This window comes from Panthera pardus, unplaced genomic scaffold (assembly GCF_024362965.1).
Source record: "Panthera pardus isolate Hobbes unplaced genomic scaffold, ASM2436296v1 HiC_scaffold_16, whole genome shotgun sequence".
Lineage (NCBI taxonomy): Eukaryota > Metazoa > Chordata > Mammalia > Carnivora > Felidae > Panthera > Panthera pardus.
The window spans coordinates 108,441,433-108,460,914 of NW_026526721.1; the positions used below are offsets into that span (position 1 = coordinate 108,441,433).

Below are 19,482 nucleotides of genomic sequence, written 5' to 3' on the forward strand. Positions count from 1 at the left end.
TGGTGAATGACGTTGTTTTCAAAATTACCCATGGGTTAGTCCTCCTGGCAGTGCCCCGATCATCTCACACCTGGAATGGAGGAATTCTCACTGTGCTCTCCTCCACCTTGTAGAGCACTGCTCAGTTAATCCTTGCAAGGCTCTACTTTCTTCCCCTGCTAAGTCAGTGGATTTTTTTCTCTTACCTTTCCAAGCTTCCTGCTCTAGGGCCCCAGACTAAGGAATGATGGTGTCACCACCCCTCAATATTTATCTTACATGATTCAAAGTAAAGCATCCCCTGACCCATAAAAGACACAGGTTACATCTACTTTAGAAGGTAAATAGCCCCTTCTTAGAATTTTGGTTTGCAAAATTCTTGATAAACTTGGCCAAGTTTAATATTTCTCCTTTTCAGGGACCTCTGCTTGCTCATGCCCTCAACAAGTACTCAATTTGCTTCTTAGATCACGCACCTTAGTTGTCAAACTGATTTGCTTCAGTGCCTCATTTATAACCTGTCTCCCTCGTTGCTCTCCTTCCTCAGCCCTCCCTCTCATGCTGACTAATGTTTGTTCCGGTCTCCATGACAGACTTGTGCTCGGCTCTCACCTGAAATGGTGCTGTCTCTCTCCATGAGCCAAGTTCCAACAGTTCTCTAAGGCCCACACCAAATCATGCCTTCTGCAAAGGCAGGAACATTTTTTAACCCCACTTTGGCCCTGCCAGCATCAACATGTGTTCTGTTTTTCTTCATCCATAACTGAAAATTTGGAAAGACCGGGTGGCTTTCCATGGAACACTTCAAGATCTCTTTTTAAATCGTTCATTTTAGACACCTTGTAATCTGAAAGATGTAAACAGTGGAAATACTGCTTGGCAAAACCCAATAAAGAAATCAAGAAAGATTTTATTTTATAACTCTCTCTGGATGATGCATGGCTTGATAGAGCAATATTTTTTAGATTGATAGCACTCGGCAGAGCTTTCTGTGGGGAATATTGTTGACTCATGTACAACGAATAATTTTTATATTGAAATTCACTTCTAGCTTATCTGATGTTTCTATCTGCCTCGAAACATTAGCAAACATAAAAATGAAAAAAATATTGGCATATGACAAGAGAGTATTTTTAATCTAGCATTTTTACTAGAAACACATTATTGCTTTTTTAAATGGAAAAGCCAATTATTTTACACTCACAACAGAATCATTCAAATCATAAAACATCCAAGAAAGTGCTTAAAAAAATAAAAATGATTGACACTTCAGACTCTGATTGCCCTGACACTGCCCAGACACTGATTGCCTGGGAATTTTCTGATCTTGTAAAAAGGCCATCTTTCTTTCATCTCTTCTTCCCACAGACCTAAGAAGTTTTTGGTTGGGGAGAGGGCAGTTACTTATGCTTAGGAAATTTTGATGTAACATTCCTGCCCTTTGGAGTCCTTTTTTTATGACTGGATTTTCAGTTTCTTCCACAGCTTGTTACATGATGCCAGGAATTAATCATTAGTTGTGGCTGCGAAAAGGAAAAAAAAAAAAAAGGAAATAATAACTATAATAAATACATAATATATTTACTTGTTATATTTAATAAATAAATATGTAATACATAAAACATAATAAAATATAATGAACACTCTGTGTTGGTGCTTGTTATAGTGAAAATAGTAGGCACTGAACTATTTGTCACTAGAGGTGCCTGTTAAATTGCCATGTGCTACAAAATCTTTCTCTCTTTATTTTTATTACTTTTTTATATACATATATAGAGAGATTGAAAGCAAGAGTGCAGGAGAGGGGCAGAGGGACAGAGAGAGAGAATCTTGAGCAGGCTCCATGCTCAGTACAGAGCCTGATGCGGGGCTCAATGCCACGACCGGGAGATCATGACCTGAGCTGAAATCAAGAGTCAGACGCTGAACTGACTGAGCCACCCAGGCTACTAGAAAAGAGAAGCCTCATACACAACATGGCTACCATAAGCTTTGTTATTTGTATCTTGATCAAATCAAGGCTATGATAATTAGACATTCAATTAGAGTTAGATGTCAGAGCTGTTATTGTCAAAACGCGGAATCTGTTGCATACATAATGCATGTTAGAAATAGGCTCTCCTTTGTAAGCAATGTGAGATAGTCAACATATAAGGATTGGCTGTTCCTCTTGCATGAATAAGATGTAAAAACTGGAGGAGGCCTACAGTCTACATCCTTAGGGAAGATACCACACGCTCAGTCCCTAATTGTCCCGTGTCCCATTGGTGTAAGATGATTGCTTGCTGATGCCTAAAAGTCTAACAGAATGTTGCCTCTATGTGCTGTTGTATCTGCCTCAAGTGAACTTGTCAGGAAACCTAAAAGGGATCCAGGAAGATGGGACTTCTGTTAGCTTACGTGGAGTTTTGTGCTGCTTGCTAATGAGTGTGTGGTCAACACGTACCTGTATACATGTTACCTTTGCTTTTGTTATAGCCTGAATAGCAAGAGGGGGGGCACAGCTCACCCTTATCTACATCAAACTGTTCTATAGGCTCCTGCTAAGGTCAGCTTCTGCTAGCTGAGGTTAGTTAGTAACAGTATATAAACTTGCCTTTGTAAAATGCCTTAGTTGAGGGAATACATGTCAACATCTTATCAATCAACATTGATAATTGGCTAGACTGTATTGCCCTTTGGCATAACTGAATTACATAGCATGCTAGATGATGAAAGTCTTATTAAAAGAAAAGAAAAATAGAGCAAGGTAAGAAGAAGCAGTTGTGGGGGCAGAGTAGTTGGGTCCTCTGGGGTCTTAGCTATTTTAAGTACTTTGCCTTTTTCTCTGAGACAAATAGGGGGACATTGCAGGGTTTTGAGCAGAGGACTGACATAATTTGATTTAGGATCATTCTGATAGTTGGATTGAGAATAGTCTTGGAGAGCTGGGCTGGAAGCAGGTTCACCAGTGAGGATGCTTTTTTGGGAATCCAGGAGAGAGATGACAGTCTCTCAGGCATCAAGGGTATCCAGGAGTGGTTGCAGCTAGATCTGTTTTATACTTAGAGCTTACTAGATTTGCTGATGGATTTCATCGAAGATATATGAGCAGGAAGAGCCAATAATGACCCCCATTTGGCCTCAGCATCTGGAAAATGGAATTTCCATTAGCTGAAAAATTGAAGCCTGGGATGAAGTAGGGTTGAAGCAAATAAATAAATATGGGGATATCTTGTAATCCATAACTGCTATAAAAATGTCAGCCTGTAGAATTTGACGTGTTTATAAAGTCTATGTAATTTAGCATATTTTAGTAAACTGTTGCTTTTTGCCTAACTTACTCTTATGTAAATTTCCTGGTTTCTGATGATCGCATCACACCCCGTACAAGAAATCTGCTTTCATTTGCTCTGATTGCTTCTTGTCTCCCTCACAACCTCCTGCCCTGCCTCCAGTCCAGCACAGTGCTGAGGTAAAGATTATTGGTGGGAATTGGTGGGAATCAGACCATTTGCACCTGTTAGCTAGTGAGGAAGTTTGCCATCTGCTTAGCTTATGAAATCACTTAGAGAGCAGAACACAGTTTCTGTCACCAGTTTGCCTCCAACAGTCATTAGTAATGTGAGATGTTTATTGAATTTGGGGTTCCTAGGGTCTGGCCTGTCAGGATCTGGTTCAACTTTTAGATTTCTCTTTCTTGGAGACTTCACAGAAAAACCTCATGGTGCCAAAAATATACATGATATGTTAAGCATTAGCCTGGAGTAGTGAGGTGAGATGTGCCATCCAGACCCTAAGAAGGAGGAAAAAAATGAAACATTCAAAACACCATATTCTTGTTTACTTAAAAAATAACTAACATACTTTCTAGCCATGGTAACACGTAACAGAGACTGGATTCAATCTCTAACATAAAAAAGGAAAACCAGACAAAATGTAGGAAACAAAGGTTTCCACACATTGGCTACGAAGCAATGCAGGACTGTGATCCTTGAGGAAAGGACAACCAAATCAATAAGATGAGCTCTGGAACTGACCCAAACTGTTGCCCAAAGGCAGTTTCCAGGCTGCAGAGTCTGGAAGTCTGGCTGAGTTGAAGAGCTTGAAATTGGAATTCTGGGGGCTAGATTCCTGGAGTTTGTGGGACAGAATATCAGGGAAGAGAGCTACAGAGAGTTTCTGAGACACCCAGATGGGTCCTCTCTGGTCTTTGGCCAAGCTCTGATCTGCTCGTGTGTGAGAAGACACTCAGCCAGCACTAGATCAAACATGTCCCAGAGTTCACACTGGGTTGGGAGTATATCATATCCCCACAAGCTAGAGTGGGGAGGCCTTGTAAGATGTGGACATTGAGTAGGATGAGAAGAAGGGGGTTAGCACGAGACTGCCAGTTTCTCCTGACCCATCCTGGTGAACTTTAAAGCAAGTTTCAAAAGGATGAAACTGTTCCTAAGTAACTTGGGCCTAAGTAACTGCATGCTAAAATAGAGTCCAATACTCCTTAAAGTGCTACAACAAAATCCAGTACCCTGCAAAATGTAAAATTTACAATATCCAGCCAGCATCCAATCCAAATGACCAGGTATATTAGTTTCTTGGAGCTGTCATAGCAAAGGCACACAAACTGGGTGGCTTAGGATAACAGAAATGGATTCTCTCACAAGAGAATTAGTTGACATAGATGTTGCAACAACTATGATAAAAATTCTCCATATGGAGGGTGCGTGGGTGGCTCAGTCGGTTAAGCGTCTGACTTTGGCTCACGTCATGATCTCAAGGTTTGCATGTTCGTGCGCTGTGTGGGGCTCTGGGCTGACAGCTCAAAGCCTGGAGTCTGCTTCAGATTCTGTATCTCCCTCTCTCTCTAACCCTTCCCTGCTCACACTCTATTTCTCTCTCTCTCAAAAATAAACAAACATGAAAAAAAATTACAAAAATTCTCCATATGCTCCATTTTGGATAGTTTTTTTTTATTACATGTTCTTTTGGGTTATTTTTTACATAATTTCATCTAATCTCTGTAATAGCATAGAAGACAGAGATTAATATTGTAAGTTATAAGTAACCCCTTAAAAAACTTGGCGAATGCAAGTCATGGAAATTTTCAGTTTCTTCCTTACTTTTAAATGGAAATAATAATACTTACCTCACAGATAAGTTGTGATGATCAAGTGAAAGTTTTATAAATTACCTGGTATATAACTGACTCTTATTAAAGACTAGCAAGTATTTTTGTTAATAAAAGCTGAGGCAATGACAAAAGCAATTATAGGTCCAATTATGATAGACCTATGATGGATGAGGCTGACCACAATAGTTTAATTATGATGGTTTTGATTTATTGCTTTTGGTAAGAACTGTACCAATTCAGACAAGCTGGGATAAGGCGAAAGTCAAATTTGAGTGAGCAGTCTTAATTACAGAATTTGAAGAAATGGTTTTTGATTATTGTCAACTATATGCAGTAATTTGAGCCAGGCAGCAAAGTTTTGCCTAGTATATATCCTTAAGGGACTGGGCTTTAATGATTACATAAAATGATCTTTCATTAGCATAACAGGCTTTCAGTTGCTATAAAACAGTTTCTTTACATAAGCGGTTTGTTTTCTTTAGCGATAGTATAACTCCTATTGGAATGATTTGACCAGCAACAATCATATGACAATTTCTTTATAGAGCCAGGCACCAGCCTCAAGGCACCAGCTGAGGGCTATAGCCCTGGCCATTGGGGCACCTGCACCCTGGGGAGCCCCCCTGTGAATGCCTGGCCTCTGGTGATACCACTTCTTTCCTGTTGTTCCCCCAGCTGTGGTGGTGGTAGCTGCTTCCTGCAGTTAGTAATATCCAGATTATTTTAGCCTGCGAATTTTTGCTCTTTCAGTGCTCCAACAACCATACAACCAAGTCCTGAGTTAAATCCCCTCTGTTTTAAATACCTAGCATAACTATTCTCTTGACCAGATCCCAGCTGATAGCATATACCAAGAGAAACAGTTGGCACCGACCAGACCAGAGAGATGCCAGAGATGGAGCAGAGGGGCAGTAACCAGAGAACGAGCTGGAGCTGTGCGGGGGGCAGGAACTAGAGGGAGGATTTCTAGGGCAACCCACCCAGTTGGTTGATGATGCAGCTTTGGCAGAGTGTGCTGTCATAATGGCGCCCCCACCAGCGTTTCCTGCTCTTTAGCTGAGTGGCCTTGTCAAAGCCTCATCCACTACTTACAGCATGGGTCTTCAGTTTGCAAAATGTGAAGGTTAGTCCAGAGGAATCCCATGCCATGCTTCTTTTTGGCTGTAAGTTTCTCTTGAATGGTTGACAGTTTTGCCCAGGTTCAGGTCGGGAAGACTCTCCTGTTTCTTTCCATATGCTAAGGGAATACAGGATTAAGAAAGCAGAATGATTTGGCCCCCTGGCATGCACTGCCTCCTGAACAGGTAGCAGAAAGGTTTTGTACAGCCTCTGTCAGGTTCAGATACCAGTCAGCCAGAGGAGGCAGCACATGTCAGACTTGGCAGAAAGCGCTGCCACATGGCACTGACCATGTCACAGTGCAGCATGTTGCATGTCAGTATGATTGTGTTTGAATGGTGGTCATTCCAAGTGTGGCAGCAAGATGAAGTCATAACCAGAAAGCTAATTAGGTTCCTGGGATGGTGCAAAAGGAGGCACCGGGCGGGATTCCTGAATATGGTATAATTAAAATGACTATGCATGTTTTTCCATATATAAAATGTACTGCCTTTTCTCAATAAGTTTTACAAGAAGGAATAAAGTCTAATTGCTTGCCACTTAAAAAAATTTTTTTTAATGTTTATTTTTGACAGAGAGAGAGAGAGAGAGAGAGAGAGAGACAGAACATGAGCGGGGGAGGGGCAGAGAGAGACACACACACAGAAACCGAAGCAGGCTCCAGGCTATGAGCTGTCAGCACAGAGCCCGAAACAGGGCTCGAACTCACAGACCGCGAGATCATGACCCGAGCTGAAGTCGGATGCTCAACCGACTGAGCCACCCAGGCATCCCAGTTTGCCACTTTTTAAAGAACTGGACTTTTTATTTTAGGTCTATTGTACGTGGCAGCTAGGTCTCCTTGGTCTTAATATAATTAGTATGGAAAAAGCTTTGAATTTGTTCCTGTGAAATTCCCAGGGACGTGTCTGCATCCTGCCTGTGGGCTTCTGGCAAAACCTGTTTTGTATTCTAAGGTGACCCAATATCAAAGCCTTATACCCTCAGCAGGTGAAGATGATGATATTGGACACTGAAGGGATCTGGGACTCTGAAAAGCATCATTTGCAATTAGTTTGAGGGTAGGTAGCTCAGCTGGCTGGCTTTCAGGTTGTCAGTTACCATGAAAAAGTATCTGCTGGATATTGAATACCTATAACAGTAATAGTATCCTGGGTATCAATCAGTTGGAAAATAAATCCTTTCAGGGTGGGTCAGATGTTGTTGGTCTTTAATTTCCACGGGCCAGATCATTTTCTGGTCCTGATATAAGCATTCAGAGGACTTGAAACCATTCTTTTTTGTCCACATATGAGTGAGGCTAAAACAGCCGCCATCCATTTTCAGCTTGTACCACCTACTGAGCCAACCCATCCCCAAACCATGGTCAGCTGCTCGTAAGGGATCCCCCATATGGCTGTGGCTTTGCGTTGAGAAAACGACAACGTGGTTGACAAGGGGGTCTGAGCTACCGGCTCACACAACTTGCTTGTGCCCTTTGATCTTGCTCATTTGGGATCCCAGACATACTATTTCCATCTTGTGATGAATTGCTGCTGGGCTCACTGGACACTATGACTTGGTGGGTCTGATAATAGGCCCACGCTCATGCTGAGCAGTTCTGGATGCATGATTGCTCTGGTGGTGTCCCATGGCCAACCACTCGACCTCACACATAGCCCAGGAGCAAATGAGAAGGTGTTTTTCTTTAATTTTTTTTTAACTTTTATTTATTTTTGAGAGACAGAGCATGAATGGGGGAGGGGCAGAGAGAGAGGGAAACACAGAATCCAAAGCAGGCGCCAGGCTCTGAGCTGCCCAGACGCAGGGCTCGAACCCATGAACTGTGAGATCGCGACCTGTGCCGAAGGCAGACGCTTAACCGACTGAGCCACCCAGGAGCCCCGAGAAGGTGTTTTTCAAGAGGCCTTGAATTCTTTCCTGCATGGGACATGGCCGTGTGCAAGACGCCCAGGGCCTGTGTGGTCATCCTCCACTGGGGTTTACTACACACTCCACACGGCGTCTCTTCCCACAGCTACTATCTCTCACCCTATAGGGTCTGCCGGTTCACAGGCCCAGGTGACAGGACTCCTTGTGCACCAGAGCCGAGACCTGCTGTAGAGCTCTGCTCTTCTCTGGGTCCCACTTAAGGCTGGTGGACTTTGTGTCACCCACTATGGAGACTGAAGCATATTCCCAGGTGTGGCACATGCCGCCTGTAGAACCTCAATACGCTGAGCTAACGTTTTCAAGGTTGAAGGTGTAAGATATAATAATTTGTCTTTTCCTTTGGAGAGGATTTACTGGCATGCCTCTTGCCACTCGACTCCAGGATTTTTATTGATGAAGTCCCTTGAATCTTTGTAAGGCTTATCTTTTACCTTCTGGAGCACATGAGTCTTTCCAAAGCCTCCGGCACGCTAGACTTCTCAACTCATCCTGGCCAATTAGCATAATGTTATATACGTAATGCATCAGTGTGATTCTTTGTGGGATATCCACATAGTCCACACATCTTTGGAGTATATTGTTACCAGTGGAAGGAGAGTTGACATGGCTCGGGGTTTGTACAGTCCTGCCTATTCCATGTGAATGGAAACTGTTTCTGATCTCCTTTTCTTTAACAAACGTTTATTCAATTTTGAGAGAAAGCATGAGTTGGGGAGGGGGAGGAGGGAGAGGGGGACAGAGAATCCCAAGCTGGTTCTGCACTGACAGCAACAAGCCTGACAAGAGGCTTCAATTCACGAATTATGAGATCATTACCTGAGCCAGACACTCAACTGACTGAGCCACCAAGGTGCCCCTGAACTTCTCTGATAGTGGCTGCAATTGGGCTATTCTTTAGTTGAGTTTTCAATATTCCACTCTAGAGCCTGTTTGTTTCTCCATGGGCCAGACGGGAGAATGAAATGAAGATCTGATGGGTACCACCATCCTGCATCCCTTTAAAAAAAAAAAAAATTAACATTTATTTATTTTTGAGACACACACACACACACACACACGCACACAGAGAGAGAACAGAAGCAGGGTAGGGGTAGAGAGAGACAGGGAGACACAGAATCTGAAGCAGGCTCCAGGCTCCGAGCTGTCAGCACAGAGCCTGATGTGGGGCTCAAACTCACAAACTGTGAGATCATGACCTGAACCGAAGTCGGACACTTAACCAACGAAGCCACCCAGGCATCCCCTTTTTTTAAAAAAAAAAAAAATTTTAACGACCATCCTTCATCCTTTAGGTCCTTAAGGGTAGCATTGATTCCTGCCATCTCCCCACCCCTTGGACCTGATATTTTTAAAAAGTTGGTGGTGGGCATTTTCAGAGGCTTCAGTTTGACTTTCCCCACCATGATACCCCTTATCTCACAAGTTGAGGCCCCAACTTGTGTTATAGCTACCGACAAAAGCATTGATTAAGCATGCCAGTCCCAATTATGAATTCAGGAACAAGGTAAATCTTCTTTGGTGGGCCCACAGACCCAGTGGACTCCATCTATCACATCATAACCCCCTCCTGCAAAGAGGAGGACCAGAATGATGCATTGTCACAAATCGGGAATAGATGGTAAATATCAAAAGAATGGCACTGATGGTGATGGTTACAGGAACTGGAAGAAAAACATTGGAGCTGAAGACCCTTATTCTAAGATCCTTATAAATATAGCATATTCCTGGAGTGGATGCTTGGGAGATTTATATGTAAGATGAAATTTATGTAATGTAAATTTAAATGTATATGTATATCAGCTAATAATCAGCAGGGGTGCATTATTTTTATTTTAGAAATAGTTATCTCCACCCCCTCCCCAAAGAATCTCAGACACTTCCATCACAATAAAATAAATTACTCATTGGAGCTTACTAATTTTGAATTGACAGGCATGGATCCAAGGGAAATATGGATATGAGCAAGTAACAAGAACACGTCAGCTGCAGTTTACTTTCATCCTTAAGTGTGTTGCCCTTGACAGTTTTAATAACTATTTCTGTCTAAGTTACAAAGCTTTGTACTGTCTGTTTGGCTTTTAGTTAAATTGGCTCCCTGAAAAAGGAATATATGCTAACGCTCATGCTCCAGTTGCTTTCAAGTAAAGCAGATTAGCAATATCATGCATCATGTCGGTTTCTGCTCAGTAATCACAAATGTTGACATGTTTCTTCAAAAATGTATTCACTACATCTGCTGCTTTCTGAAAGACTGAAATAGTGGCTCTTTTTTTGGAAATGGCATTAATGGCATATTGATAACCACGTTTGGTTACAATACACATTGTGAGATCCATATGCAGAATAAAAGGCCCATCTCTCTTTCCAAATGGATTGCTATTAAAACTCTCAGAACTCTCAGCTCTGGCTCAGCTGAGCAGGCAAGTGGCCCAGCAGGAGCCAGTTCCTTTGCCTTGACTGTCTTTCACAGTAATGAGGGCCTTTCGTATTTGGAAGGGACATCAAAGGTCATCTAGTGGCAAGAAGATCCCACATCTGACATCGAATTTATCAGATTCTCCTGGGGAGCTTAAAAATACATCCATCACTGTCCTTATGCAGGCCCAGTAAATCAGAATACCTGGAAGAAGAACTTGAAAAACATCAGCCAGATCTGGGGATTGCTGATCTGGTCTAGCTGCCTTCATGATTTCAGTAAGTCTTCATATTTAGAGTCAGAAGTAAGTAGGTCTTGTTAAACTTATCTCCAACATCTGGTTGTTGAACTATTTGTGAATGTCCTTGCACGGACAGACCAGAGCCATCGGGTTTTTATCTGATGGGGCATCATGTCCTGTTCATCTCAATATCCTCCCACAGAGCCTCTGCTGTGCCTTGTTCAGAGCCACAACATAACATAGTTTGAGTCAGATGAATTAATAAACTTAGATTTTAGACTTTCTTTCAGACAAAAAGGGAAAAAATAAATGTCATTCTTATTTTCTTTTTGCACCTAAACATTGGCTGTATCAGAACAAAAACTGTTGTAATTATTTAAAAGCATGAAGTGGATTCCTTACCCATATGGAGGAATTTGAAGTTCTTCATTGCCATCTGCTGGAGTCAGTGCTGCACTAAATCCAAACTGCTGTAGTATACCAAAGCTTCCCCCGTAAAACAGTTTATATGGCTAATAATGCTGGAACTCCTATCCCCCCCAGGCCCCGGGCTAAAAGCCAGGTGCCACCCGGAGACATGTGGATGCAGAGTTGTGGGAATGAGGAGGCGTGGATTCCAGCCGGGTATCTCCAAATTTCGTCTCTCCAGACACGTATTCATGCTCAGCTGCCTTCACTTCTGGGGGCAAAGTGGAAGCTTCTATAGTGAATGGTTCTGATCCTTGAGCTCAGAGAGAACGCTCCTTTCCCAGTTGTTTGGTGGGAGAGCGAAGCTGAAAGGGAAGCAGGCTCAGCGTTCCGGGACTGAAGCTGTGTGTGCGCTGGGCACACGTGACCCCGTGGTGTCCTCTGTGAGGTGGAGACCCGAGCTACTCACAGACTAACACATGCCTCCTACTGTTAGGACAAACTGTCTGGAAGCATCTGTTTACTTATCCTTAACACAGTGTAAATCACTAACTTTATTCATCCTTTCTCATCCTTCTGTGAGGATGTAAGGTGGGTCTGTGTCCCTGAAGGACCCTTCCCCGGGTCTATTCCATCCTGTCCATTACTTATAGCAGGAGATTATTAAGGACATTGAAGAAAAAGTGCATCCTATTCCCTATTATAAGAAGGATGGGTCTTTTCTTGCTTTTTCAACATATATGAAACAGGATGACCCAAACCAAGCGAACCTGAACTCAAAGCCTCAAATTTGCTGGGATAACTCGAGGACAGTGTTGTCTCTGGGCTGGATGGCCCTTGGCTATCACAGGAGTGGAAGAAACTCTTCCTTCCCGTGCTATGGCTGTGGCTGGGCAGATGGAGGGGATGTACTTACCCGGAGCTCTAAGCACTTACGTGTGCTGGCATAGGTGTGCTTTACTTACACGATGCCCTTGCCCCTGGGCCTGCATCAAGCTGCATGTTAAATAGGGGACGTGTAGTAGGTTTTTGTTGCCCTGAGTCCTGAAGCATGAGACCTTTACCGGTCTCCGCGGGACACATTCTGCCTTTCTCTTCTCCTGGGTCCTGACTTTTTTGTTCTTTTCCCCTTTTCCCAGGCCCACCTTCCCCTTGGCATCTGACCAATCCTCAGCCATGACTTAGTTCTAACAGGTGACAGGCAAGAAAAGTAGCCAACACTTGGAAGAGGAGAGACTGGGGCAGAGGAGGGTGGGGCGGGAGCGGGCCCCAGAAAGAGTTTGAGTTGGGTCATCATTTCAGCGCTAGGGCCACGTCCTCCCTGAAGCTATCTGTGATGATGACTCTACTCCCCCCTCATGACCCACCATTATCTGTACCTTTCACGGGGGCCACTTGTCACATTCTGCCTTACTTAGAGGTGCTACATACAGATAAGAACTCCTCTGGCTTATGATCTGTTCTGGGGCAATTTTCAACTTTCAAAACAAAAAAAATCATCTTTCTATCCTGCACATCGCAAAAAACACCATGTGACTTACTTTTAATATTAAATACTTGTTGAACCAATGAAAGCAGGAGATGGGAGCTGGGTTTCAGCCTGAGGCTTGTAGCTCACAAAGAACAAAACCTCCAAGTGTAAAGGGAAGTGAGAGTGTGTCGACTCACTGGTTGGGACATTCCTGGGGAAGAAAGAAGTTATCCTGTAGATGTGCCAAAAAGTCTCCATCAGAAGTAATTCAACCTCATTGTGGTGCCTTGGTGGCTCAGTTGGTTAAGCGTGGGACTCTTGGTTTCAGCTTAGGTCATGATCTCACAGTTCACACGTTCCAGCCCCGCGTCGGGCCTTTCGCTGACAGCACGGAGCCTTTGGGATTCTCTCTCTCCCTCTCTCTCTGCCTCTCTCTCTCTCTCTCTGCCTCTCTCTCTCTGTCTCTCAAATAAAGTTAAGTTTTTTTTTTTCAAGAAGAAATTCAACCTCAGAATGCAATGGTTAATAAATTTAGGAAGTGAGTGAAGTACAAATTATAAATGAGTACATATATTTAGATGTTCATTTATTTGATGCATAGAATGAAAGTTTTCACAATTAACGTAAACCCACAGTATGAGTGCAACAGAAGGCAAATTGAAAGTGTATAGATGACATTTATCCAGTTTCTGAATAAAAACCAACTATGCAAAGCCATGTTTGGCTCAGGAGCACAGCTCCATCATGTGGCATTTAATAATCCCCACCAGCCCTCCTGTATTGGCTACAAATGTGGTTCTTCCTGTCAGTCATGTGGGCATTATCCCTGCAGCAAGTGCAGTAGGTAATAGAGATAGGTTGCACTGAAGTTAGAAATGTCATGGATTATGTAGCTCACCCTGATGTCCTAAATGTTGTGGCACTGTGCTCTGAGTCTGAAAGTCAAATAAGAGCTGGACCCATTAAGAGTAGAAATATTGAACTCACATGGTCTGAAAAAACAAAAACTGAGCTCATTTAGTAAGGCATGCTTGCAATTCTCTGCAATTAAAAACTGTTAGTAACCATGCTGGATAGGGACCCTCCGTTCTCAAGCGTAATTACAAGAATGAACCGAGGGTTTGCGATCTGCTCACTAGAGGGTGTTAGACACTAAAGAGCTGCCTTCTCAAGGAGCGCTGAGCTGGATTGACCAAGACTCAGGAAAATAGATGCCAGACTTCCTGTGACAGGGCCGTCTTTTCATAGATTTTTAAAAAAGGATCCTTTACTAGTATGGTCAATAAATCAGAATAATTTTTAAATTGTTTTTCTAATTTTACTGTAAATGTTCACTGGAGGAAAACAGAAAAGTAATAGAGATACCCTAACATATGAAGAGCATTTTAATTCACTTATAAAGTCCACATTGAGAACCAAACATGATTAATAACAGGTTTAACCACAGACTTGCTAGAAGCTGAACATTCTTAAGCAACACAAGCCACGATTTCATATGGTTTCACTTAGTATTTTGGTGTCTATCTTTATTTTCTTTCCTATGCTTATGAAGTGTTAATAATTTATTTTTTACTTGATATTATACAGAGACTATGTATTAACGTTCATGTATGAATATATTACTTATAAGTTTATGTCTAGGCTTTGCATATTATGTGGATCAATATTAGATTATTCTCTAAGTTTTGAAAGGTAATTTTCAAGGAAATGAATTATCAGTCCAAACTTTGTCTGAAATCACTCGGTTTTCCGTAACTATAATTTTTTTCAGCTGCTTAACAGAGACAAAAAAAGGCGACAGCTAATTAATATCAGTTGTATCAATTGTATCTTGCTTGTATCAAGCAAGATAGAGAATAAAAAGCAATGGTTCTTGATATCAAAGATTGTGTAATCTAGCCAGGGAAATGACACTAATAGCATTGCAGGAATGAATGATAGTGAAGTAAGCAGAATGCCAGTGCCAGTCCAATATTCCTGTAACATTGAGTTGTAGACCCTGCCTGCTGAAGAAGCTCCGAGAAGGAATCAGAGTTAGGTGAACTTTTCCAACAGGCCTCCCAGAAGAAGCAGAATTCAGAATACAGTTTTGAGAAGGCAGGGACTGTGCCTAACTTCTTCATTACTGCATCCCCAGCGTTCAGGGTGAGGCCTGGAAGGCAATTTGTTTCTTAAAAACGTCAGCACCTCTGCTCTTTTTATGTAAGAATGGTGATACTGCCCTCCAGGGGAGGATGTGTCATTGAAGATATTTTCCAGTCCTGTGAGGAGGCCATTCACTCATGTATCAGGTTTTCCTACTATCTTTTATTAGAGAAGTAATGAGGTTCTGGAACACTGTCTAGGGCCATAAGTCAGAGTGCAGGTCATTAGCTCTTATTGCAGGTGAACTTTTAACCTTAGCTTCACGAGCACGGAATGAGCTAATCCGCCACCGGTGATATACAAAATATGCTCAGCAGAAGTATATTGTTTTTTTTTCTTTTTCTCTGTTGTCTTGAAAGACCTGGAATAAAAGGGAAAAGATGGCTAAGAGAAGCTTAAAGGTATGGGAAGATGTGTGATGATGGAGTTTTTTTCCCTCTGTAGTCTCTTGAAACATTCTCACACAAAATCCTGTTCTGAATAAAGTATGAAGGCTAGAATGAAAATTGCAGTGCACGGTTAAGCCAGGCATTCAAAATGCCTTACAGATTTTGAAATTATATTCTGGTTTTAATTTTTTCATGCTATATGATCGGTGCTGGCTGTAGGCCATGCGTCCTCTCAAGTTGGAAACCTCTTGCCAGGCAGAACATTGCTGGAAGCTATTAGAGACGCCAGCTCTGTCAACACAGGACACTCGTGGGCTTAGCTATCCTGCATGGGCCTAGGGCCGAGGTAAAGAACTTATATTAGATGCATTTGAATTTTGTGACTCAGTGACCACATTTCCCAGCTTTGAGGGCCAGGCAAAAGACATAAACAGGTTTACCCGAGATATAAAATCTGGCTACAGTTTCCTGGATTGCACACAAAACACTGAAGTAGCTTAAACATTTAAACATTAGTGTTGCCTACCACTTTAGGAACTACAATCCCCTACTAGATTCAGTGTGAACTGGTTGCAGTGATGGTAGAAAACAAGAATGCATTGAAACTTCTGAATGCTATTAATGAATAGCTTCTTAATGAAGCTATTATTGCAGAAGGAACCCCGCTCTGGGATTTGGGTTTCCTTGTGTCAGTGGCTACTAATTAGCTGTACGTCCTTTGGTTAGTGTCTTCCCATTTCTGGTCTCACTTTCCTATCTGTAAAACAGGTCAAACTAGGCAACCTAAGATCCTTTCTTGCTCTGCCACTGTATGCTTCACAGATAATAGCTTAGTCAATGTATCTTAGGTGTAGAAATGATTCTGAAACTATTTGTGTGTATTAACCTTGAAAAAAAAGGTAGGCTTCTGGTTGAGGAAAAATGCATGACAGATTTCACGTATTATACCCCAAACTGTGCCACTAAAAAAATCAATGCAATTTCTAATATTCTGTACATTTGACTTAAAAATAATTAATGATTTTCTGCTTTTCAGGTTGGTTTTAGTGAATGTAACTGACGGCAACATGTACTTGTTTGTATTATATTTTGTTAATTAGCAAAAAAATTTCAGGGAATTTGGTGGGGTGGCTGGTGCGAGCCATTCTAGTTTTGAGAAGCAGTGAAGACTGAGGAAAAAGAAATAGTTTACATTTTACATTTTACATTTTATTGGGATTAGGTGTTTGGAAACAGAACTTCCTCGGCAGCCGAAACACTGTAATGAGGGAAATAAAATGTTCCTGGCTAAGTCAATGTCCTTGTGCATTCATATTATCTACCTATGAGCACATGTTTTGAATTTGGGCCTGAGTATCTAATGGCATGCAGAGTTCTTCACTTGATGTCTGCTCATCAGGGTGATGTCACACTTGTCTGGCCAGGAGCTATTGCTAGATGAAATTTTCTTGACTCAAGGATCATGCTGTGTATGGTATGTGCATGTGGTGGGGGATAGACTCTAAATACATAAGTATCAGACTTCAGCAGAGGTCAGTGATCTCAGAATGGCATTACATCTATTTCTGCTCTTACCAAACTTATACTCCAGCTTTTTTTTTTTTTTTTGTCCTGGTGATTTTTCCTCTTTGGATTTTACCTGAGTAGACAAGCATGAAATGAAGTTCTCTTTGCATTTTACTAATGTCAGGAATTCTTGCAGCTCAATATCGCTGATTGGTAACGGTCCACCACACCAGGGACAGGTAGTGGCTTTACGCAATGCCCAGGACTCCTTCAGTCCACCAGCTGCCCCAAGGATCACGGCCTGCCAGTTCACAGCTGAGTCCTTCCCCAGGCATTGCTCTTAGCCTTAGGGGGTGACCTTGCCCCAGTTTCCATCTCCTTCCTAGGGTGGCCTTCGTCCAAAATCCGGTCGATGTGGAGGTACAAAGGCCTGGCCTCCTTGTCTCAAGCTTGCATGGCCCTGAGGGCCATCCCAGCTTCATGGCCTCCTATGGGATTCACTGAGGCTGACTGAGATCTTGATCACAGCTGCATCACAGTTTAACCTCGCCTTCTGCCCAGTTCCACATCTCTTTTTTACCTCACCATGTCATTCCTCAGAGCCCCCAGGGAAGCCTCCTGGGTGCTAACCTCGGACTCACAGTCTGTTTCCCTGCAAACAGACTGAATGGGAACTGTTTTCCCATTTAATGGTGTGAGCTTCCTCAGTGTCCATGCTCAATCCTAGTAAGATAAACTCTTCTGGAAAAGTTAATATTGACTGTCTGGAATATTAACACAAAAAATTTAGTATTTGTATTTTTCACTTTAGTGTCTAGTAGAAAATTCTAAAATAAAAAAAATAAATGACTCTTTTACTTATTGCAAATATTCCTAAAACCTCATTCCTTCTTTGGATATATTGGAATGGTCTTTAGAAAATTATAAAATATTGTTCAGTATGGTAATCATGGCCTCTTTTAATAGTGTCTTTATATGATTTATCCACTAGCTTTTTTCATCTTCATTAGAATGAAAAATTAAAATGCTTGATGTTGTTCATAAGAAATAATTAGTGCAGCCGAACACACATAGAACTGGATTTTTTTCCTTATGATTTATTTCTTCACTGTTGTGACTCAAACCACACACATAAATAACAATGAAAATTTCAAAGAAATAGCCTAAACTGGTACTACTTTGTACCAGTTTATATGCACATGCCCTGTACCTTGCATGAAAAATCCATTTTTATAAATCCATTTTTAGGATTTTTTGGGGGGAGTCATAATTGAACTTAGTAACTTTTGTCCACCTTTTAACTAAGCCACAAGAGATATTCAACTGAGATTGTTGACATATGCCTCTTAAAGAAAGTATTGTGCTTTTATCATGATGATCTCTTGCCAGATTTAGAAATTAACAAATGAAACAAAATAGATTTTATATCAAAATGGCACCTAGAAATTTCAATTGATAGATGTATCAAATATATAAATAAATGACATAAATTCTATTTCTCTAGGAAATAGAGGAATTTGAAACTTTGTAATATCTTTTATGAAACAAAATCTGTCTCTTTAGTAATAAAATCAAGGTGTATTTAAAAATTTATTTTAGGCTGAAGCTCCCCAATTTTTCGTGCATGGGATGCAATATTTGACATTTTTCAGTTTGTTTTTTTTTCAAGCTCAAGGTGTTCATAGCTCAATACAGTTTACAGAATGGATGCTTTTCCTTATCAAATGACCACTGTCTGTATGGATTGATATTATGAAAATCATGGGGTTGTTCAGGCAGGGGCAGGGAACTGTATCATTAGCATCCACTATGCAGGCTATAGAAAACATTTCCAGTAAAAGCCTGATGCTGCCATCTTGGAGTTGGCAGAGAGACAACATGGCTATGGTCAGGGTGAAGCAAAGCCTAATGTTCAAATGGCATCTGAGACACATATGCTATTTATAGAGTTGAGAGAGTAATCTGGTAAAGGAATTACACTGGGTTTCCATAACCTGTCTTGGAAGCCTGTTCTATTCCATCCATGTCTCTACTTGGGTGTCAAAGTTAAAGAGACCTCTGGTTAGAAGTTTCAGAAAATAAGTTCTGTTTCTTACTCTTTCTAACTGGGTTGCTCAACCTTTCTCTCTGGGGCTATTTCCAAATTTCCAAATTTGGGGTCTTCCAAATTTCACTTGTGTCTCTCAAAGCTGATGGGGGAAAAAAATAAAAAAAAAAAGTGCACAGATGCTGATATTTAAGGGAATACAATGCCCTTTGAAAGATCTCAATAGGAATTAAACATATAAGTGTATAAATGGAGAATCATGTAACTATTTGTCAAACTTATGAGGTATAACAAATTCATTATTAATAGCTGGGGCAAGGGATATCACCTTATGTTTCCTGTCCTGATGAAATCTGATATCTTTCCAAATGGCGTTGATCATCGTTGTTTTGGCATCTGGTACCTTCTTTGCTTTGGGAAAGGTTTTGGGCCACAAAAAGGTAGTGATTGCTTACAGCCAAATCAATTGGGGAAATCTTTGGTTAAATTGATTTCTTCACTGTAGAACTTCTCAGATCCTGTATTATGAGTCTTCAAGAAAGGGATATCATAGTGTCACTTATCTAGATAATTTGATCACAAAATTGTTTTTGTGTGTGCATGATTCATTAGTGTGCATTTGAAAGAGGGATTTCTGGATCAGTTTTGGAAATGTTGACCTTAGTTCTGTTTTTGATTATAATATTTTAGGTAGTTTTTCCAGCTTTGTAAAATGA

General features: G+C 41.4%; 1 protein-coding gene and 2 long non-coding RNA genes across 4 annotated transcripts in view; 1 reads left to right on the forward strand and 2 right to left on the reverse strand.

The window, feature by feature from the left end:
* Nucleotides 1-1,094: 1,094 nt before the first annotated feature.
* LOC109261585 (uncharacterized) lies at nt 1,095-6,475 on the reverse strand. 2 transcript variants are annotated; one of them, XR_002077461.2, is made up of 2 exons: nt 5,967-6,475; nt 1,095-1,502 (listed from the first exon to the last, which is right to left on the reverse strand). It is a non-coding gene; the product is annotated as an uncharacterized LOC109261585 (long non-coding RNA). The 2 variants fall into 2 exon arrangements; XR_002077460.2 differs by having other exon boundaries at nt 5,898-6,475.
* The window catches only part of STRIT1 (small transmembrane regulator of ion transport 1), a 37,560-nt gene continuing 24,248 nt past the window's right edge, over nt 6,171-19,482 (forward strand). Inside the window, exon 1 of the mRNA XM_053903694.1 lies at nt 6,171-6,255. The gene's annotated coding sequence lies outside the window, so the exon portion shown is untranslated. The remainder of the gene's footprint in view (nt 6,256-19,482) is intronic.
* Nucleotides 13,249-19,482, reverse strand: part of LOC109261596 (uncharacterized) — a 70,700-nt gene continuing 64,466 nt past the window's right edge. The window contains exon 3 of the long non-coding RNA XR_008422551.1: nt 13,249-15,185. This is a non-coding gene — a long non-coding RNA (uncharacterized LOC109261596). The remainder of the gene's footprint in view (nt 15,186-19,482) is intronic.